Source organism: Triturus cristatus, chromosome 12, assembly GCF_964204655.1.
Source record: "Triturus cristatus chromosome 12, aTriCri1.1, whole genome shotgun sequence".
NCBI lineage: Eukaryota > Metazoa > Chordata > Amphibia > Caudata > Salamandridae > Triturus > Triturus cristatus.
In genome coordinates this window covers 790,712,523-790,736,295 of record NC_140595.1, presented here as the reverse complement: position 1 = coordinate 790,736,295, position 23,773 = coordinate 790,712,523, and the positions used below count along the sequence as shown (strand labels likewise).

General features: G+C 42.4%; 1 protein-coding gene across 2 annotated transcripts in view; it reads left to right on the top strand.

Moving 5' to 3' along the window:
* The first annotated feature begins 713 nt into the window (after window positions 1-713).
* The window catches only part of LOC146782859 (monocarboxylate transporter 13-like), a 146,376-nt gene continuing 123,316 nt past the window's right edge, over window positions 714-23,773 (top strand). The window contains exon 1 of one of the 2 annotated variants that reach the window (XM_085639756.1): window positions 714-779. The gene's annotated coding sequence lies outside the window, so the exon portion shown is untranslated. Of the gene's footprint in view, window positions 780-14,560; window positions 14,626-23,773 lie in introns of those variants that run through there. The other variant, XM_085639755.1, reaches the window with a different exon arrangement.

Sequence of the window (23,773 nt, the reverse complement as noted above, 5' to 3'; positions counted from 1 at the left end):
AATTAGGAGTGGGCACAACTGGCGTAATTCTCTCTATCGTAATTACTCCTAATTATTGCAAAACGACCTGTAATTATGAGTAATTGTTTGAGAAGCGTAATGCAGCATTTAGAGCTAGTTTCAAAAGCTACCTTCGCACCCACCTTTAGCCAGAGTAATTACGTAATTTCTATTATTTCACATCACAAGAGTAATGCGTAGTTACTGATATTACTCCAATTGCTCTGGCGTATTTAAAATTTCACCCAGGCCTAGTCATAAAATTATGCAGCTGAAATAATGCCCACACATTACTTTGTTTGTGAATCAGGCCCCGTATGCTTGCTTTTATCCATGCCAGTCACATGGCAATCAATTATTAAAAAGAATTGAAGTCTTAGCTATGTGAATTCTCTCTAAAATGTGTATTTCTTCTCCCCCAAGTCTGAACTAATTAAAAAGGATGTGTTCCTATTTCTTTCAGTAGTTGAGAAACTCCTCAGTAACATGTTTAAAATACCAGAACTGGCAATGTTTATAGAAACTGTAAGAAAACCTAGACAAGACAATAAATACCCTCTCACCTAAGTGCATGAGCAAAGAGGTGCCTTAAGGTTACGGACACCAGTTAAAATTGAAGTTTCTTTTTGTTACTATCTAATCCAGTAGTTAATATAAGACTAGAAGCGGATATGTCTTGTCGCAGATCTGATGAGTTTCTCTACTTAACATACTTTGGAGCTTGCTGTCACATGCCATGCAGATTGGATCCGCAGCCAACCTACGCCTTCATAAGTGAGGTGCTGTATTTGCTTTTGTATACGTGGTTGTTATAATTTATTTTAACATTCTAAATATATTTATATAAAAAGTATGTCTAATCTTATGCCTTGGTATAATCACAATTTGCACATATGTTTGCTTGTTTTCTTCCTTTTTTCTGATTTGCCTGTATGTGTCAGCGACTGCTACATATTTAGGTATATTACTACGTGTTGTGTTTCAAATGTCTAATTTTTTTATTAAGTACATCTATACTGTATCTTTTACATGTGTGTAATATACGATTTACATGCTTGTATGAAATATTTCTAATTGTAATGTTGTAGCTCACCTTGAAAAAATGGGTGAAATCTAAAATCAAATTAAAAATGCGATCCCGGTAAACAGTGATGGCTGAAAAGACTTTGAGTAGGTTGTAGGAACATAAGGGTTACGAAGGGATCAATTGTAGGGCCTGAGTGCCTCTTTAATTAGTTGGTGTTAAGTTATTGTTGAGCAACGAAGGGAAATATTGGAGTATAGGGGGCAGGACAGAGTTTTGAGTATTTCTAAAGGGATAGTATGTTGATATTAATTGGTGTTACAGTGGTATAATGTGGCTAAATTGTGGCCCTAGGAGCGGAAGTCAGTTTATGAAGTTAACTTGTAAGGGACACCATTTCTAACAAGCCCCAAGAGCAATATACATGGGGTAGGGCCAATACTGATACTTTAGAGATCCCCTCCATTGATTAAAAACATTCAGAGGATTTGGAAAGAGTGATCTCTGTTCACTCACCTATGAAGTTCATAATATTGACACTCTTAATCAGATCTATGAGAAGAAATGTGACTACTTGTAATGATATTGCCTCAAGATGCAACATGACTGATCTAATTTAGTAAATTTTTGCGGATCCACATTTTAGAGGGATTGTTGTTTGCCATAGTCTGGTAAGAATGTAAAGTGTTTCTAATGGGTGAATGTATGTCTCTCACTTTGTGAAAGATAGGCACTAAAGGACTAAAGAAAACTGATTTTCTCTGAGCCCGATTCACAAAGCTAAACTTAAGTGTCAATTTACTACTTTTTGCTTTTCATAAAGGTAAGTTACTACTCGTAACTTTGCTACTAGTAATTTTACTAATAGTAACTTTACTACGAGCAACTCTACTAGTTGTACCTTTATTATCAGTAAAGTTACTTGTAGTAACTTCCATTTGTGAATACCAAAAATATGTAAACTTAGACTTAGGTCTGGCAGAGCTGATGGGACAAATAGGGAAATGTAGAATGCAGTGCATAAGATGATAATAACATGAAGTTACAATCATTTTATGCTTCTTTGCACTGCTTAAAAGCAGTGGGGGGGGCGGGGGGGGCACACCTCTGTCATAGCGAAGGAGCCACCTTGAATGAAATATGAAACTACACAATTTAGAAAAATAAGATTACATGTTCCTGCCCAGCCATCACCGAGAAGAGATTGAATTGGGTAGAACAGAGGTGTGACTATAAAAAGAGGAATTGATATTTTTACAGTCAGAACCTCTTTGATTCAAGGCAAAGTAGTAAGGGCAGTAATTGAGTCTCAGTATAGTTCAGAGGAACCACAAAATAATCATACACCCACCACATTTTTATGAATTTTTTTCACAACATCTGAGAGAATGAGAGAGCGAGAAAGAAATAAAGAAAGAAAAAAGGGGGGAGTGACGGAAAGTGAGTGGTAAGAGTATTACAGAAGGAGAGAGGAAAGAGTAATAGTGACAGTGAAAGGAGAATGGTAGAGAGATGAAGCTAGAAAGAGATGAGAGATTGTGAGAGGGAGAGAGGAGAGAGTAAGTGAAAGCAGAGAGAGAGAGAGAGCCGGAAGAAACAGAGAGAGGGGGAGGAGAGTGGCAGAGAGAAGTAGTAAAGGAGGGGAACAACAGAGATAGAACAAGGGAGAATGGGATAGAGGGAAGGAGAGAGAGAGAAAGAGAGTGTGTTTGTGGAATACTCACCAATTTTTGGTGGGTTGCAGAAGTCTACGAAACAAATAAAAATACTTTTAAATTCTGTATGAATCTTTGCACATTTGCTGCTCTTCAAAGACAAAGGTCAAATTTCAGGCTATGTTTTCTGAAAAATTGGTGCTTATTTTGTTAACATAACTCCTGTTACTTTGAAGTGAGAAAAAGAAAAGTAAAGTAAATTATTTGACAATCTTGCTGGAGTACAGGAAGTGTGAATGGTGAGAGTGTAGGATATCATTTTTGTGTAACACACCAAAATGTAAATACCTTTAAATAGCATTGTACACATTCAGCAGTTAAATAAGCAAAAATTAAGCACTTTTTGTAATTTTGAAGTGTGATGGAAACAAAGATCTTGATATGATCAAAACAATTTTGGACACTTTAGTTTGTGATACACACATGATAAATATTCACTGAAACCCGATTTCAACACATTATTATTTGTATGCAATACAGTTTTAGCAGTAAAACTGTGTCTGTGCAAATGTAGTTGGCATTTCAATGGTAAATGTATTTTCTGTAAATAACTGTGCGCTAACACATGGTGCTTTAGATACGTTTAATGAATCGCCTGCCACATGTCCATTAAAGCTAGGTGGTTTGTGAAAGATTGTTGTTCTAAAAATTGGGCTGTGGTTCAAACATATTTGGGAAGCCCTGCTCTAAAAGGTTGCAGCTTTCCTTGTAAATGTTGATATTTTACTAGGTGCCTATATGAGCACATGTACACTCACACACACAACAAATACACTCTTTCTTTGTCTCACTCACTGTTGAGTGTGGGAGGGCCATGAATTATGAGAAATGGAGACTCAAGTGTGTCATGATGCCCCTCAACTCCCCTACCTGTGGTAATAAACAGTACATTACTCCCAGACACAGCAATGTGTAGAATGTTATGTCATTTTATTGTTTTCAAGAGTTAAACTGCTAAAGAAATGTAATGGATCACTATGGGTTACACCCCTACATTTAAATGTTGGCTCTTCCAATGTGTTTTGCATACTTTCTAGCATCAAAGCAGATGCTGAACATCTTGAACGAAAAAATCAAAAGAGAAATAACTAAATAAGCGTGATGAAGCTACGGCTCAGCTGTATCATTCTGTAAGCCCATTCAAGTGTTAAGCATGTATGCATGCAACTACAGAGGCTGCATCATCACATTTTTTTCTTTTTTCTTTAAATGTTTTTGGGGTCCAGGCTGCAAGGGTAGCAGTGAGAAGTGGGTGAGAGAGCAACATGGAGAAGATTAGGGGGTCACAGAAGTACATTGGCAAGAGAGGGCAAAATGTTTGGAGACAGAAGCACACAGGCAACGTAAACGAGAGTGGGGGCTACAAGCACACAAGTGAAGAAGAGCAACACAGGGGCTTAGAAGCTCATGGTCAAGCATTGGGTGGGGGACAGAAGCACACTAGTAAGAGAGAGCGATGAGGAGTGGGGGGAGGCGCACTAGGCTTGCAAACACATGTGTTGTCATGGAATGCTTCAATAAAGGAACTCCAACCAGCATAGGCAGGAACCCGACATTGAAGGTTGCCATGGAATAGCTGTCCAGTGTTGCTTCTACCTAGATTGAAGATTATTTCAGACTGTACCAGCTTTTCTCTGCAGCGCTTCCATCAGGGACCTTTTACTCTTCCCGCAAACCACACTCCATTTGTGAAACCGCACATGCACACAGCAGTAATGGACAAGCAAAATGTCCAACTAAAGATCTAGAACGCTAACTGACAACACTAAATGAGCCATCCTGATTCCTGTGCCAACATGCAGCTCTAGAGAGCAGTGCACTGCTGACTGCTGTGATTAATTTCGCCAGCGGAGCAGAGGAATTTATTTGTAATTCCGCGTTACAAGAGCAACGCAGAATTAATGCATTTGCCCATTTGCACCGGCGAATTAAAAATTCCATCCACCCCTAATTGTAACTATGGCTCAAAACACAAGCAGTAAAGTACAATTGTGTAAAAAGCCAGGATTATCTGAAGGTATCACACAGAACAATGGGACTATGAATTTGGTTGGGATGTGGAAAGACTTATCATGTTTTCACCACTATAGCACGTGCATGGTGACAGCACTCTTTTCAAAGTACCAGTCACTACACCTTGCATTGAATGTTTACAGCCTTTGGAAGTTGCTCTGCTATTTATACTGACCTGTTAGAAAAGGAGGCTGATTTATCAAAGGGTAATAGTACATATTTGCGAAGATTCTTATGAGACAGCCATTTCACCAATCAGAGAAGGAATTAAGCACTTCCCAAATAATAAATATGATTTTAACATTCCCACATTCTCAACACTGTAAAATAATGAGATCAGACCTAACACAGGTGTCTGAAACTTGCACCTTTATGCAATCACATAAAACTGGAGGAACCAAAAGGAATAAGAAACAATAGTTTAGTGACGACCTAAACAACAAAACACAAGCAGAATAATCTTAGACCAGTCTTCATGCTGCTACCTTTATAAAAAAAAGTTACATTTTGTTGATCCTTTCAGGAAGAAAGTACTCATTTTCTCTCACTTTCCTTACTTTGTATGGTGTTTTTGTTTGTGGTTGTGTAGGTATTTATTAGTGTTTATATGTTTACACTGATGAGGGTGGTTTCTCTTTCGGTGGGATTTTATCAGTTATTATAGGTGTAAACCTAAAACAGGATAGCCTACCCAAGCAGCTGCTGGTCAATGCATGCACTGTCGATGCGTAAGCACGAGACCTGCTGCTGCCTCCTATCAGCTCCCGGAAGCAGGGAGATTCTTAGCAATGAACCCTTCTTTGTGTGCGCTCTCGTTAAGTAGCAAACCTTTACTCAGTCGCTCAAGGGACCGCCTGTGGCTGCACCTGGTAACTCAGTGATGATGGCCAGTTAAATCATTAGCCAAGACCTTCACCTACACTTAGAAAAGCAGCTTTCTGTGCACCTGCTGCTGTTATTTACTTAGCACATAACTGAGTCCCACTGAAAGGCAACACACCTCACGCTGTTGTTCACTAACCAGAAACAACATACTTGTAATCTGACCTGATGCTGCTTGCACAGCTAACTGTAAGTAGCATAACCATGCCAACATCCGAGTACATCCAAGAGGGGGTGGTGGTGTTCTTGTTGTTCTGGTTGTTGCTGACGACATGCATTGGGCTTTTAACACAATTTGAGTGTGTGTAAGCACTCTTCTTTCTCAAAGGCATCTGGGGGAAAAAACAGAAATGAAAAAGTTATAAAGACAGGACAGGGGGTGGCTGATATAATTTAAAGCTCTAAGGCCACGGAGGGAGCAGCCTGATGCAATCTTGATTTATTGAACTGGCTTGAATAAAGTTTGAGTTGGGATACTTTAGGGGATGGGGAAACAAGCAGTGGCATCTTTCAGTTGGCCGAGCCGCTGCCGTGTGACATGGCTGAAAGTTAGACAGAGCAAGCATTTGCAATCCGATAGGTCTCACTTTTACACGAGTTTGAGCTATTGCCATTGTACATGACAATGCCTTTTATTTGTGTTTTGGGTTTTAACACATAAATAAAAGACATTGCCATTTACAATGCTAAAAGCTTAAATTCTCGCAAATGCAAGACCTATAAAGGGCCTTCTCGACCGCTTGTTAGGTTGCAAATATCAGAGGAAGGAACCAGCCTGCGATGTCTTCAAAGTAGTGATAAATAGTGCAGTGACAAAGATGTGTACATTTTGTAAATGACACAGACACAAAGTGTGAGGTTAGAGTTACATATGATCTGAGCTATAAACACTTACAAAGCGCTCCAACACATTTCGCTCTGTGTTTACACTGTTGCGGCTCAGGAGGAAGAGTGGGAGCGGGGGGCTATTTCCTGCCCTGTCTGTGATTTGAGTGTGGCATTGCGTAATGTCATTGCTATCTTTGGCTTAATAAAAAATACTCCGGCTCTAGTAGGGCCCTGGCTTCACCTCCTGGTGCAGGGCGGGCTGTGCTTTATGGCAGGCATGGAGAGAGGGAGTCATGGTCTTGGCTGCAGCTCCGGCCTCCTGCAGTGCCCCTGCTATTACTAGTGATGGAGAGGCACTGAGGTGCTGGAATTGGTGGCAGTGGTATTGGTGGTGGTGGTATGGGGGTGGTGGTATTGGCAGTGGTGGCATTGGTGGTATTGATGGTGGTGGTATTGGTGGTGGTATTGGTATTGGTGGTATTGGTTTTGGTGGTATTGGTGGTGGTGGTACTGGTATTGGTGGTGGTGGTATCTGTGGTGGGGTATTGGTGGTGATGGTATTGGCGGTGGTGGTGGTATTAGAGGTGGTGGTATTGGTGGTGGTGGTGGTATTCGTATTGGTGGTGGCATTGGTGGTGGTGATCTTGGTGGTGGTGTTAGTATTGGTGGTATTGGTGGTTGTATTTGTATTGGTGGTGGTGCTATTGGATTGCTGGTGGTGGTATTTGTGGTGGTGGTATTGGGGTGGTGGTGGGTTTGGTGGTGGTGGCATTGGTAGTGGTGGTATTGGTGGTGGTGGTGGTGGTATTGGTGGTGGTGGTAAAGATGGTGGTATAGGTGGTGGTGGTATTGGTGGTTGTGGTGGTGTTGGTAGTGGTGATATTGGTGGTGGCATTGGTGTTATTGGTGGTGACATTGGTGGTATTTGTGGTGCGATTGGTGGTGGAATTGGTGGTGGTGGAGGTGGTGGTGGTATTTTTTGGTGGTGGCAGTAGTATTGGTGGTGGTATTGGTGGCGGTGGTGATGGCGGTATTGGTGGTGGTGGTATTGATGGTGGTGATGGTGGTATTGGTGATGGTATTGGTGGCTGTGGTATTGGTGGTGGTGGTATTGGTTGTGGCGGTATTGGTGGTGGTGATATTGGTGGTGCAGGTGATGGTGGTATTGGTGGTGGTGTTATTGATGCTGGTGGTGATGGTATTGGTGGTGGTAATAGTGGTATTGGTGGTGGTGGTGTTGGTGGTATTGGTAGTGGTATTAGTGGTGGTATTGGTGGTGTTCGTGGTATTGGTGGTGGTATTTGTGGTGATGGTGGTATTGGGGGTTGTATTGGTGGTGGTATTGGTGGTGGTGGTATTGGTGGTAATGGTGGTGGTGGTGTTGGTGGTGGTATTGGTGATGGTGGTATTGGTGGTGGTGGTGGTATTGGTAGTTGTATTGATATTGGTGGTGGTATTGGATTGGTGGTGGTGTTATTGGTGGTATTGGTGGTGGTTGTGGTATTGGTGGTGGTGGTGGTATTGGTGGTGATGGTGGTGTGGGTGGTGGTGGTATTGGTGGTAGTGTTGGTGGTGGTGGTATTGGTAGAGGTATTGGTGGTGGTGGAGGTGGTGGTATTGATGTTGGCGTGGGTGGTGGTGGTATTGGTGGCGGTATTGGTGGTGGTGATATTGGTGGTGGTATTGGTGGTGGTGGTGTTGTTATTAAAACAGCCTGTCAGGTGGCTTTATTGCAGATGACATGTAACACAGATGTGATGTTGTCAGCTTCAGCCCATTAGCACACGACTATGTGCTACCTGGAATTCACAAGACTTAATTTGTGAATCATTTCCAAATCCATTTTAGTTGGCGGTTGAAAAAGACACGAGATAATGCTGGATTAAAGTGATTGAAAGCAGGCACCGTGTTATGGGGGCGGCCATGCTGCCTAAAAAAACACAAGCAGTTTCAGCTGAAGCAGCACATGTCCAGCCTGCAGTAGGAGAAACTCAATAAAGTAAATAATGCTTACAGACTAAATAACAGGTCCCGTGTAACAACTGAAGTAAAAGAGCTAGTCGCCATGGGAGGGTACAAATGAAGACAATGCCATTCTAAGGAGGGAACTAACAAGCCTATAAATGAATCCAAAGGCAGCATTTACGAAAGACAATGACACAAGCCAATGAAAAATATGGGACGAGAGTGGGTGCGGCTTCTCTCCCATACTCTACTACAGCAGTCTCGCGGAGTAAGCAGCACATACGTGCTGCCACTAGGCTCGACCTAATCAGGATGCATTACGGGCTCCACCCACCTTCATAGGTCACTTGATAGGAATTTCCTGCAAAGCCATATTAGGGGAAGAAACATTTTATTATTTGTTTCTTTGAATTCTGTCTCCTGAACACAGAGTGTTCATGGATGAGGACTGCGACAAGGAAGGCAAAGGAGGTAGGTAATGAGCGCCGGGTCAAGATCTTTGGTCACTCTAGTTCTTCTCCGAATAGAAGCCATGCGCTGTACCTGGCAGAGTGCCTTGAAATCTGCCTCCTCTGTTGACGGAGCTGGGGGTCTAATTTTTTCAAAGTTGCCTGGTGACTACATTTCACCAAAGCCGCCATGCTTCAGTCCCAGGCTTCTGTTTCACAAAGTAATGCTTTAGGTGTGTTTGCTCAAATGAAGCGTACAAGAACTACAATTGCCAGAATATTTCAGTTTGGTAAATAAAAAGCTCCAAAACTGGAGTACGTCTTGGAGTCGCCGGGTTCTAGACTTCCGTAAACTCAAAACCTTCAAGAAGCGCTAATGTCACCTCCCTAACATGGCTCTCTACTTGATACAGCTCTCTAAGCTAGCACCTTGAAGCGATTCACTTCAAAGTGGGTTATACAATAACTGTGGCTGAGATTCTCCCAATTTTAAAAACTAGTCCCTGCTACATTCTGGGTGATGTAGCCCTTTTCTAGTCACAACGTTTAAAGATAATTGTTGGAATATGAAGGCACTTTTCTTACTTGAAGTAACACCAGTGTGTGCATTGCAGCACTTTATGCATGGAAACAATTTTTAAAGGGCAAAAATATCAAATCATATAAATAATACACTGCTTGTACAGCACTTGCTGCCACAGCCTTGCAGCTTTGCCTATCACTGTCATGATTCTTCTTACTTACTCAACTAAACAAGGTTTGGACATATCCGAAGATATGCACGCTAAGTTTTTAAAAATTTTGAATAGTGTGAATTCAACTAGAAGGTATTGGAGGACGTCACATGGATACTAGTTACATTACACATGGACATGTGAATTTTTGTGTTTTAGGCATGGGGAAACTAAGTGATTTGCACAGAATCACAGGATGCTGAAACAACGCAGAGAATTGAACCTGATTCCCCAATTCCAAAGACACCATCTCTGACCAAAGCGGCACATCCACTACTGCAGGAGAAGCTCACCCACCTGAGCAAGAGAAGGCTGGGGGGGGGGGGGAGCTGTGCCGCGATCCATCTAGCGGTTAACTTGTTGCAGCCCGAAAGGGCAGCAGCCTGTCCACGGTGCCACGCGGCTTGTAGTCAGGAAGCACAGCATTCTTTGAGGCTGCAAGCCTGCAACTCTGGTTTCTTTTCACTGGACACTGCTGCTCCCTTAGTACAAACATGTTGAAAAGCTGAAGTGTAATGCTTAATTTGGGATGGTGGTTGCAGGTGGCGGGTGCCCCCACTTGTTCTTGTGGACCTGGACACTTATTTTCCAACACCAGACCTTGACCCAATGAAATAGAGAGACGGAGGGAAACAAGAGGGAGAGAAAACAGTGACATGCGGATAAAGCAGGTATAAAATAGGTCATGCATGAGTGAGATAAAGAGACAGGAAGTGCCGGTTGGAGGAAGAAAGAGGGATAAGGTGGAATCCAGACAAGGCATACTTGCTTTCCATCCACCGCAGCTTTCGTCAGGGCAGAAAGTGTGGGTAGAGGTGGGATGCTAGCAACCCTTTGGGGGCTCACACACAGCAGTGTTTACACCACCACACACAGAAACAGGGACTCTTCTGTGGTGATAATGCATTAAGTCTAATTCAGCTAGGACAGAAAACATACACATTTCATTCAAATGTTTCGAGTGGACTGTAGCAGGTACGTAAAGTCACAGGGTGAGTCCTACCACACACAGTAGGCACAACTACAACAGGCATTCCTTGTGTAGCAGCTCATCATATAGCTCAGGGTGTAATAAGAAACCAGGATTGAAGAAAGAAGCTGGTATCAAGCGTCAGGGCAGTGACAAGCAGGCCCGGGGGAGAGAAAGGAAAGAGGTAGAGATTAGGAAAGAGCAGGTGTGTTCAAGGATGGGAATAAAGGCAGATGAAGGGATGAGAAAGTGAAGCAGAAAGAGCAAAGAAGCAGTGACAAAGCCAATAGGTTTCACCTTTGTGAGAGCTTTTGGCTTTTTGGACTGCAGCGTGGAGTGAAGTAGAATTGAGTAGAGTGGAGTAGCATGGTTTAGAGTGGTGCGGAGTGGTGTAGATAGGAGTGGCATAGAATGGAGTGGTGTACATTAGTGTAGAGTGGAGTGGAATGGCATAGAGTAGAGTACTGTGAAGTGCAGTGCCATGGAGTGGGATAGAGTTGAGTAGAGTGGAGTAAATAATAGCACCATTATTACTTGAAGGAAACTACCAATAACTTAAACTAATCATCCACTGTCTTCAGTGTGTAATAGGTCCATCAAAATTCAAAGGCCCTTCTTAAGTCCAGACCATTAAAGGAAATGTTGTTATATTAGAAAATGGACCGAGATTAGACGCGTAGAGGGTGGCTGAGCATCAATAAGGTGGTAAGTGTAAATTTGCTCAGATGAGAAATGATGTAGTAGCTTTATGTTGACTAGTTATATTGATTATAGAAGGTCTGCGGCCGAGAGGTTCGCTGCGGGGAATGGCAGTTTAAATATGAGTCGAGAAGGTAGCTTGAGGTCTCAGAGGGGAAGGATGAAGAGGTCTCCTCCCAGAATGGGAGCTTATGTGTGGAAACATTCGGTATTAGACCGCTAGCTTATCCAGTTGTTCTAGAATTGAGTTAAATTAATCTCAATATTCACCTGTCCTTGATTGATTTGGGGCCATATGTATGAAGGCATTTTTGCGATCGCATACGCCGAAATTCACAGAATTTCGGCGTTTGCGATCGCAAAACAGCAGTGTCACATGTATGACACAACACGAAACGCAAAACTTCCTACGCTTATCTTTCAAAAGGGCAATATGTCCACAATTTTTAACAACAACCACAGACCACGGTGTACAAAAACAAAATTATTTCATTTATTTGTTCATTTTGATAAATTTTTTCATTTTTTCATTATTCTTTTTGGCAACATAAACAAATATCATAATATAGAAACACAATTGTGACTAACCTTAACAATGTACGGACAATTCATCTAAAAGACATATATGTAACATAAATTCAAAAACAATCAGAAACATTATGACCAATACAACTAAAAAACACAAACAGACGCTTTTAACACAGACGACAATATAATAGCAGTTAAAACCATGAGTTGTGCATTATACATATGAGACCAGCGCCACCCCTCGCAAAATAAGGAATCACAAAATTTGCGATTCCCTATTTTGTGATTGCATTTAAGGAATCGCAAATTGCGATTCCTTAAATGCAATGTAAAAAGCACAGAAAAAGTGCAATTTGTATTTAAGGAATTGCAAATTACCACCAAATTCAAGTTGGTGGTAATTTGCGATTTCTTTGAAAAATTCACTTTTATGCATTTTTCAAAGTGCCATGTGACTCACATACACCGGCCCCAACAGCGCTAAGGATGCCTGGCTTCACCCTGGGGGTGCCCAGGAGTGGACGCTTCACAGGGAAAGCCAGGAGGGGTTCCAGAGCGGTATGAGTATCAGCGCCAGGAAACCGTAAAAGGCGACACCGCAAGGTGGCCGTCTGGTGACAGTACGCTCTATAAGTACCTTGACATTTACATTTACATACATGCCCTTAGGGCATGCATGTGTGCCACATCTGCACCCATGCTCATTTCAGGGGTGCAACAGGGTTTCCTTTTGACACCCTGGCACCCTTGAAATTGCATTCGCAATTTGCGATTCTCTAATTGGGAATCACAAATTGAGAGTGTCTTCCCATTCATCCCTATGGGCCTCTAGGCCCATAGGAATCAATGGGGAGGTATTCCTTAATTTGCGAATTGCAATTTGCCATTCGCAATTAAGGAATTTGTAGGATTCGCAAAATGTATTGCAAATCCTACATACATACATAAATAGCGATTCGCAAAAAATCGCTATTTGAGAATCGCAAATGGGCATTTTCATACATATGGCCCTTGGTTCTGTGTTGGTTTCTCACTGCTGCGTTTACAAGTGTGCCTTTATGCTACCCTTGTTGTTCTATTTTGCATTACTTTATAATTGTTGTTCTTGGTATTACTTTTTTGATTTTTCAGAAGGCAAGGATATTTGTAGTAATGCTTACAATATTATGGAATATGTCACAAGATAATCCTTGTAAGTAGCATTCTGGGAAGGACCAGCTGATTCCTGGCTGTCCTGGGGAGTGTTGTTCTTACTGATGTTTCTGCTATGAATTCTCCCTGCCTTTACTGCATGCAAATTAGTTTCGCAAGCAGTGGTCTTTGTCTCACTTAAAATGCTGTTATGTTTCTGCACATACATATGGGAGGTGGCAGGTTCCCTTGGCAAACAGCCCTTAAGAACAACATATACAGAGCACCTCACTACACACATCCTCCTCCAATATTACAACTGAGAGAACAAGAAAAAAAAGTCAGATCTGATCCATATAACGCTCACCAGAAAGCAATCAGAGCCCTACATTTATAAATGGCTGATTTAGTCAGAGCCTTGTGCACATCCACTTGACAAGATTGAGTCGATACTATTCTGCACATTCGCAAGATGGAGTCAGTTCCTATGAAGAGGATGTGAAATTGCACTGGGGAATAAGCAGACACTACAGTCACCACATTGGTCTGCTTCCACGAACACTCATTCTAAAAGACAAGCAGGTGTAGTGGCAAGTACTTTTACATAACACACGCATTATAGTACTGTGATGCAGGTGAAATGTCACTGCCAACCATATTTTGGGATGCAAAAAACTTTACGTCTCAAAATTATTTTTTATTTCAAATAATTTTTATTGTTTTTTAGCAAGGTTTTTTAGTAAGTCATCTTAAAATTATGAATGCAAAACTAGGCAAACACCCTCCTACCTGTCATGCAAGAATGCAAATCAAGTGTGGGACATTGTCTGTCTCCAAACTCAAAAAGCTATGAGAGCAGGTTTTGTGAATTTGTTCAATTCAGAGTTTTTCACTCTTTCAGAGGTCATAATTAGGAGTGGGCATAATTGGCGTCATTCTCTCTACCGTAATTACTCCTAATTATTGCAAAACGACCTGTAATTATGAGTAAATGTGTGAGAAGCGTAATCCAGCATTTAGAGCTAGTTTCAAAAGGCACCTTCGCATCCACCTTTAGCCAGAGTAATCACGTAATTCCTATTATTTCACATCACAAGAGTAATGCGTAGTTACTGATATTACTCCAATTGCCCTGGCGTATTTAAAATTTCACCCAGGCCCAGTCATAAAATTATGCAGCTGAAATATTGCCCAGACATTACTTTGTTTGTGAATCAGACCCCTTATGCTTGCTTTTATCCATGCCAGTCACATGGCAAAAAATTATTAAAAATAATTGAAGTCTTAGCTATGTGAATTCTCTCTAAAATGTTTATTTCTTCTCCCACAAGTCTGAACTAATTAAGAAGGATGTGTTCCTATTTCTTTCACTAGGTGAGAAACTCCTCAGTAACATGTTTGAAATACCAGAACTGGCAATGTTTATAGAAACTGTAAGAAAACCTAGACAAGACAATAAATACCCTCTCACCTAAGTGCATGAGCAAAGAGGTGCCTTAAGGTTACTGACACCAGTTAAAATTGAAGTTTCTTTTTGTTACTGTCTAATCCAGTAGTTAATATAGGACTAGAAGCGGATATGTCTTGTCGCAGATCTGATGAGTTTCTCTACTTAAGATACTTTGGAACTTGCTGTCACATGCCATGCAGATTGGATCCGCAGCCAACCTACGCCTTCATAAGTGAGGTGCTGTATTTGCTTTTGTATGTGTGGTTGTTATAATTTATTTTAACATTCTAAATATATTTCATTTTCAATTGACTGCATAAAAATTATGTCTGATCTTATGCCTTGGTATAATCACAATTTGCACATATGTTTGCTTGTTTTCTTCCTTTTTTCTGTTTTGCCTGTATGTGTCAGTGACTGCTACATATTTAGGTATATTACTACGTGTTGTGTTTCAAATGTCTAATTTTTTTATTAAGTAAATCTATACTGTATCTTTTATGTGTGTAATATACGATTTACATGCTTGTATGAAATATTTCTAATTGTAATGTTGTAGCTCACCTTGAAAAAATTGGTGAAATCTGAAATCAAATTAAAAATGCGATCCCGGTAAACAGCGATGGCTGACAAGATATTGAATTCGTAGGTTGTAGGAACATAAGGTTTACGAAGGGCTCAATTGTAGGGCCTGAGTTTTTCTTTCATTAGTTGATGCTAAGTTATTGTTGAGCAACGAAGACCAGAAAAGGGAAATATTGGAGTATAGGGGCAGGGCAGAGTTTTGAGTATTTCTAAAGGGATAGTATGTTGATATTAATTGGTGTTACAGTGGAATAATGTGGCTAAATTGTGGCCCTAGGAGCGGAAGTCAGTTTATGAAGGGACACCATTTGTAACAAGCCCCAAGAGCAATATACATGGGGTAGGACCAATACTGATACTTTAGAGATCCCCTCCATTGTTTAAAAACATTCAGAGGATTGGGAAAGAGTGATCTCTGTTCACTCACCTATGAAATTCATAATATTGCCACTCTTAATCAGATCTATGAGAAGAAATGTGACTACTTGTAATGATATTGCCTCAAAATGCAACATGACTGATCTAATTTAGTAAATTTTTGAGGATGCACATTTTAGAGGGATTGTTGTTTGCCATAGTCTGGTAAGAATGTAAAGTGTTTCTAATGGGTGAATGTATGTCTCTCACTTTGTGAAAGATAGGCACTAAAGGACTAAAGAAAACTGATTTTCTCTGAGCCCGATTCACAAAGCTAAACTTAAGTGTCAATTTACTACTTTTTGCTTTTCATAAAGGTAAGTTACTACTCGTAACTTTGCTACTAGTAATTTTACTAATAGTAACTTTACTACGAGCAACTCTACTAGTTGTAACTTTATTATCAGTAAAGTTACTTGTAGTAACTTACATTTGTGAATACCAAAAATATGTAAACTTAGACTTAGGTCTGGCAGAGCTGATGGGACAAATAGGGAAATGTAGAATGCAGTGCATAAGATGATAATACACATGAAGTTACAATCATTTTATGCTTCTTTGCACTGCTTAAAAGCAGTGGGGGGCACACCTCTGCCATAGCGAAGGAGCCACCGCTGGTAGAATGAAATATGAAACTACTACAGACAATTTAGAAAAATAAGATTACATGTTCCTGTCCAGCCATTACCGAGAAGAGATTGAATTGGGTAGAACAGAGGTGTGACTATAAAAGAGGAATTGATGTTTTTAAAGTCAGAACCTCTGATTCAAGGCAAAGTAGTAAGGGCAGTGATTGAGTCTCAGTATAGTTCAGAGGAACCACAAAATAATCATACACCCACCAAATTTGTATGATTTCAATGGAAAATGTATTTTCGGTAAATAACAGTACGCTACCACATGATACTTTTAGATACATTAAATAATCGCCTGCCACATGTCCATTAAAGCTAGGTGGTTTGTGAAAGATTGTTGTTTTAAAAATTGGGCTGTGGTTCAAACATATTTGGGAAGCCCTGCTCTAAAAGGTTGCAGCTTTCCTTGTAAATGTTAATATTTTACTAGGTGCCTATATGAGCACATGTACACTCACACACACAATAAATACACTCTTTCTTTGTCTCACTCACTGTTGAGTGTGGGAGGACCATGAATTATGAGAAATGGAGACTCAAGTGTGTCATGATGCCGCTCAACTCCCTTACCTGTGGTAATAAACAGTATATTACTCCCAGACACAGCAATGTGTAGAATGTTATGTCATTTTATTGTTTTCAAGAGTTAAACTGCTAAAGAAATGTACTGGATCACTATGGGTTACATCCCTACATTTAAATGTTGGCTCTTCCAATGTTTTTTTCATACTTTCTAGCATCAAAGCAGATGCTGAACATCTTGAACGAAAAAAATCAAAAGAGGAATAACTAAATAAGCATGATGAAGCTACGGCTCAGCTGTATCATTCTGTAGGCCCATTCAAGTGTTAAGCATGTATGCATGCTACTACAGAGGCTGCATCATCACATTTTTTTCTTTAAACGTTTTTTGGGGTCCAGGCTGCGGGTCTGCGAGGGTAGCAGTGTGAAGTGGGTGAGAGAGCAACATGGAGAAGATTAGGGGATCACAGAAGTACATGGGCAAGAGAGGGCAAAATGCATGGAGACAGAAGCACACGGGCAACATAAGCGAGAGTGGGGGCTACAAGCACACAAGTGAGGAAGAGCTATACAGGGGCTTAGAAGCTCATGGTCAAGCATTGGGTGGGGGACAGAAGCACACTAGTAAGAGAGAGCGATGAGGAGTGGGGGCAGTGGCGTAACGAAAGTTGAGGGGGCCACATGGCCACGTACACGGAGGGGCCCCCACTCCGAATCTAATCTGAGCTCTTGGGCCAGATTATTGCGCTGTGGGCACCCCCCTGCAGCTCGGGGCCCACCCGCATCACGGGGGCTGCGGGGTCCTGTGTTACGCCCCTGAGTGGGGGGAGGCACACTAGGGAGAAGGCTTGCAAACATATGTGTTGTCATGGAATCAATAAAGGAACTCCAACCAGCACAGGCGGGAGCCCGACATTGAAGGTTGCTATGGAATATCTGTCCAGTGTTCCTTCTACCTAGATTGAAGATTATTTCAGACTGTACCAGCTTTTCTCTGCAGCGCTTCCACCAGGGACCTTTTACTCTTCCCGCAAACCACACTCCATTTGTGAAGCGGCGCATGCACACAGCAGTAATGGACAAGCAAAATGTCCAACTAAAGATCTAGAACGCTAACTGACAACACTAAATGAGCCATCCTGATTCCTGTGCCAACATGCAGCTCTAGAGAGCAGTGCACTGCTGACTGCTGTGATTAATTTCTCCAGCGGAGCAGAGGAATTTATTTGTAATTCCGCGTTACAAGAGCAACGCAGAATTAATGCATTTGCCCATTTGCACCGGCGAATTAAAAATTCCATCCACCCCTAATTGTAACTATGGCTCAAAACACAAGCAGTAAAGTACAATTGTGTAAAAGCCAGGATTATCTGAAGGTATCACACAGAACAATGGGACTATGAATTTGGTTGGGATGTGGAAAGACTTATCATGTTTTCACCACTATAGCACGTGCATGGTGAAAGCACTCTTTTCAAAGTACCAGTCAATACACCTTGCATTGAATGTTTACAGCCTTTGGAAGTTGCTCTGCTATTTATACTGACCTGTTAGAAAAGGAGGCTGATTTATCAAAGGGTAATAGTAAATATTTGCGAAGATTCTTATGAGACAGCCATTTCACCAATCAGAGAAGGAATTAAGCACTTCACAAATGATAAATATGATTTTAACATTCCCAGATCAGACCTAACACAGGTGTCTGAACCTTGCACCTTTGTGCAATCACATAAAACTGGAGGAAGAAAAAGGAAGAAGAAACAATAGTTTAGTGACACCCTAAACAACAAAACACAAGCAGAGTAATCTTAGACCAGTCTTCATTCTGCTACCTTTATAAAAAAAGTTACATTCTGTTGATCTCTTCAGGAAGAAATAGAAAGGACTCATTTTCTCTCACTTTCCTTACTTTGAATGGTGTTTTTGTTTGTCGTTGTGTAGGTATTTATTAGTGTTTATATGTTTACACTGATGAGGGTGGTTTCTCTTTCGGTGGGATTTTATCAGTTATTATAGGTGTAAACCTAAAACAGGATAGCCTATCCAAGCAGCTGCTGGTCAATGCATGCACTGTCGATGCGCAAGCACGAGACCTGCTGCTGCCTCCCACCAGCTCCCGGAAGCAGGGAGATCCTTAGCAATAAACCCTTCTTTGTGTGCGCTCTCGTTAAGTAGCAAACCTTTACTCAGTTGCTCAAGGGACCGTCTGTGGCTGCACCTGGTAACTCAGTGATGATGGCCAGTTAGATCATTAGCCAAGACCTTCACCTACACTTAGAAAAGCAGCTTTCTGTGCACCTGCTGCTGTTATTTACTTAGCACATAACTGAGTCCCACTAAAAGGCAACACACCTCACGCTGTTGTTCACTAACCAAAAACAACATACTTGTAATCTGACCTGATGCTGCTTGCACAGCTAACTGTAAGTAGCATAACCATGCCAACATCTGAGTACATTCAAGAGGGGGTGGTGGTGTTCTTGTTCTGGTTGTTGCTGACGACATGCATTGGGCTTTTAACACAATTTGAGTGTGTGTAAGCACTCTTCTTTCTCAAAGGCATCTGGGGAAAAAAACAGAAATGAAAAAGTTATAAAGACAGGACAGGGAGTGGCTGATATATAATTTAAAGCTCTAAGGCCACAGAGGGAGCAGCCTGATGCAATCTTGATTTATTGAACTGGCTTGAGTAAAGTTTGAGTTGGGATACTTTAGGGGATGGGGAAACAAGCAGTGGCATCTTTCAGTCGGCAGCACTGCTGCCGTGTGACATGGCTGAAAGTTAGAAAGAGCAAGCATTTGCAATCCAATAGGTCTCACTTTTACGCGAGTTTGAGCTATTGCCATTGTACATGACAATGCCTTTTTTGTTGTGTTTTGGGTTTTAACACATAAATAAAAGACATTGCCATTTACAATACTAAAACCTTAAATTCTCGCAAATGCAAGACCTATTGCGCTGCAATAAAGGGCCTTCTCGACCGCTTGTTAGGTTGCAAATATCAGAGGAAGGAACCAGCCTGCGACGTCTTCAAAGTAGTGATAAATAGTGCAGTGACAAAGATGTGTACATTTTGTAAATGACACAGACACAAAGTGTGAGGTTAGAGTTACATATGATCTGAGCTATAAACACTAACAAAGCGCTCCAACACATTTCGCTCTGTGATTACACTGTTGCAGCTCAGGAGGAAGAGTGGGAGCGGGGGGCTATTTCCTGCTCTGTCTGTGTTTTGAGTGTGGCATTTCGTAATGTCATTGCTATCTTTGGCTTAATAAAAAACACTCCAGCTGTAGTAGGGCCCTGGCTTCACCTCCTGGTGCAGGGCGGGCTGTGCTTTATGGCAGGCATGGAGAGAGGGAGTCATCGTCTTGGCTGCAGCTCCGGCCTCCTGCAGTGTCCCTGCTATTACTAGTGATGGAGAGGCACTGAGGTGCTGGAATTGGTGGTAGTGGTATTGGTGGTGGTGGTATGGGGGTGGTGGTATTGGCGGTGGTGGCATTAGTGGTATTGATGGTGGTGGTATTGGTGGTGGTATTGGTATTGGTGGTATTGGTTTTGGTGGTATTGGTGGTGGTGGTACTGGTATTGGTGGTGGTGGTATCTGTGGTGGGGTATTGGTGGTGGTGGTATTGGCTGTGGTGGTGGTATTGGTGGTGGTATTAGAGGTGGTGGTATTGGTGGTGGTATTCGTATTGGTGGTGGCATTGGTGGTGGTGATGGTATTGGTGGTGGTGCTAGTGGTGGTATTGGTGGTGGTGGTATTGGTGGCGGGGGTGGTATTGGTGATGTTGGTGGTAATAGTGGTTGTGGTGGTGGTATTGATGGTGGTGGTATTGATGGTGGTGGTATTGGTGGCAGGGGTGGTATTGGTGGTAATGGTGGTTGTGGTGGTGGTATTGTTGGTGGTGGTATTATTGGTACTGGTGGTGGTGGTATTGGTGGTGGTGGATTTGGTGGTGGTGGTGGTATTGGTGGTGGTGATATTTGTGGTGGTGGGGGTATTGGTGATGGTATTGGTGGTGATGGTGGTATTGGTGGTGGTGGTATTATTGGTACTGGTGGTGGTGGTGGTATTGGTGGTGGTGGATTTGGTGGTGGTGGTGGTGGTGGTATTGGTGGTGGTGGTATTGGTGGTGGGGGTATTGGTGATGGTATTGGTGGTGATGGTGGTATTGGTGGTGGTGGTATTTTTTGGTGGTGGCAGTAGTATTGGTGGTGGTATTGGTGGCGGTGGTGGTATTCGTGGTGGTTGTATTGATGGTGGTATTGGTGATGGTATTGGTGGCTGTGGTATTGGTGGTGGTGGTATTGGTGGTGGCGGTATTGGTGGTGGTGATATTGGTGGTGCAGGTGGTGGTGGTATTGGTGGTGGTGTTATTGATGGTGGTGGTATTGGTGGTGGTGGTGGTGGTGGTGGTGGTGGTATTGGTATTAGTGGTGGTATTGGTGGTGGTCGTGGTATTTGTGGTGATGGTGGTATTGGGGGTGGTATTGGTGGTGGTATTGGTGGTGGTGGTATTGGTGGTAATGGTGGTGGTGGTGTTGGTGGTGGTATTGGTGATGGTGGTATTGGTGGTGGTGGTGGTATTGGTGGTTGTGGTATTGGTATTGGTGGTGGTATTGGATTGGTGGTGGTGTTATTGGTGGTATTGGTGGTGGTTGTGGTATTGGTGGTGGTGGTGGTATTGGTGGTGATGGTGGTGTTGGTGGTGTGGGTGGTGGTGGTGTTGGTGGTAGTGTTGGTGGTGTTGGTGGTGGTGGTATTGTGGAGGTATTGGTGGTGGTGAAGGTGGGGGTGGTGGTATTGATGTTGGTGGTGGTATTGGTGGTGGTGGCGGTATTGGTGGTGGTGATATTGGTGGCGGTATTGGTGGTGGTGGTGTTGTTGTTATTAAAACAGCCTTTTGAAAACAGCCTGTCAGGTGGCTTTATTGCAGATGACATGTAACACAGATGTGATGTTGTCAGCTTCAGCCCATTAGCACACGACTATGTGCTACCTGGAATTCATAAGACTTAATTCGCGAATCATTTCTAAATCCATTTTAGTTGGCGGTTGAAAAAGACACGAGATAATGCTGGATTAAAGTGATTGAAAGCAGGCACCGTGTTATGGGGGCGGCCATGCTGCCTAAAAAAACACAAGCAGTTCAGCTGAAGCAGTGCATGTCCGGCCTACAGTAGGAGAAACTCAATAAAGTAAATAATGCTTACAGACTAAATAACAGGTCCTGTGTAACAACTGAAGTAAAAGAGCTAGTCGCCATGGGAGGGTACAAATGAAGACAAGGCCGTTCTAAGGAGGGACTAACAAGCCTATAAACAAATCCAAAGGCAGCATTCACGAAAGACAATGACACAAGCCAATGAAAAATATGGGACGAGAGTGGGTGCGGCTTCTCTCCCATACTCTACTACAGCAGTCTCGCAAAGTAAGCAGCACATAAGTGCTGCCACTAGGCTCGACCTAATCAGGATGCATTACGGGCTCCACCCACCTTTATAGGTTACATGATAGGAATTTCCTGCAAAGCCATATTAGGGGAAGAAACATTTTTATTATTTGCTTCTTTGAATTCTGCCTCCTGAACACAGAGTGCTCATGGGTGAGGACTGCGACAAGGAAGGCAAAGGAGGTAGGTAATGAGCGCCGGGTCAAGATCTTTGGTCACTCTAGTTCTTCTCCGAATAGAAGCCATGCGCTGTACCTGGCAGAGTGCCTTGAAATCTGCCTCCTCTGTTGAGGGAGCTGGGGTCTAATTTTTTCAAAGCTGCCTGGTGACTATATTTCACCAAAGCCGCCATGCTTCAGTCCCAGGCTTCTGTTTCACAAAGTAATGCTTTAGGTGTGTTTGCTCAAATGAAGCGTACAAGAACTACAATTGCCAGAATATTTCAGTTTGGTAAATAAAAAGCTCCAAAACTGGAGTACGTCTTGGAGTCGCCGGGTTCTAGACTTCCGTAAACTCAAAACCTTCACGAAGCGCTAATGTCACCTCCCTAACATGGCTCTCTACTTGATACAGCTCTCTAAGCTAGCACCTTCAAGCGATTCACTTCAAAGTGGGTTATACAATAACTGTGGCTGAGATTCTCCCAATTTTAAAAACTAGTCCCTGCTACATTCTGGGTGATGTAGCCCTTTTCTAGTCACAACGTTTAAAGATAATTGTTGGAATATGAAGGCACTTTTCTTACTTGAAGTAACACCAGTGTGGGCATTGCAGCACTTTATGCATGGAAACAATTTTTAAAGGGCAAAATTGTCAAATCATATAAATAATACACTGCTTGTACAGCACTTGCTGCCACAGCCTTGCAGCTTTGCCTATCACTGTCATGATTCTTCTTACTTACTCAACTAAACAAGGTTTGGACATATCCGAAGATATGCACGCTAAGTTTGTTTTAATTTTGAATAGTGTGAATTCAACTAGAAGGTATTGGAGGACGTCACATGGACACTAGTTACATTACACATGGACATGTGAATTTTTGTGTTTTAGGCATGGGGAAACTAAGTGATTTGTACAGAATCACAGGATGCTGAAACAACACAAAGAATTGAACCTGATTCCCCAATTCCAAAGACACCATCTCTGACCAAAGCGCCACATCCACTACTGCAGGAGAAGCTCACCCACCTGAGCAAGAGAAGGCCGGGGGGGGGGGGGGGGAGCTGTGCCGCGATCCATCTAGCGGTTAACTTGTTGCAGCCCGAAAGGGCAGCAGCCTGTCCACGGTGCCACGCGGCTTGTAGTCAGGAAGCACAGCATTCTTTGAGGCTGCAAGCCTGCAACTCTGGTTTCTTTTCATTGGACACTGCTGCTCCCTTAGTACAAACATGTTGAAAAGCTGAAGTGCAATGCTTAATTTGGGATGGTGGTTGCAGGTGGCGGGTGCCCCCACTTGTTCTTGCGGACCTGGACACTTATTTTCCAACACCAGACCTTGACCCAATGAAATAGAGAGAAGGAGGGAAACAAGAGGGAGAGAAAACAGTGACATGTGGATAAAGCAGGTATAAAATAGGTCCTGCATGAGTGAGATGAAGAGACAGGAAGTGCAGGTTGGAGGAATAAAGAGGGATAAGGTGGAATCCAGACAAGGCATACTTTCTTTCCATTCACCTCAGCTTTCGTCAGGGCTGAAAGCGTGGGTAGAGGTGGGATGCTAGCAACTCTTTGGGGGCTCACACACAGCAGTGTTTACACCACCACAC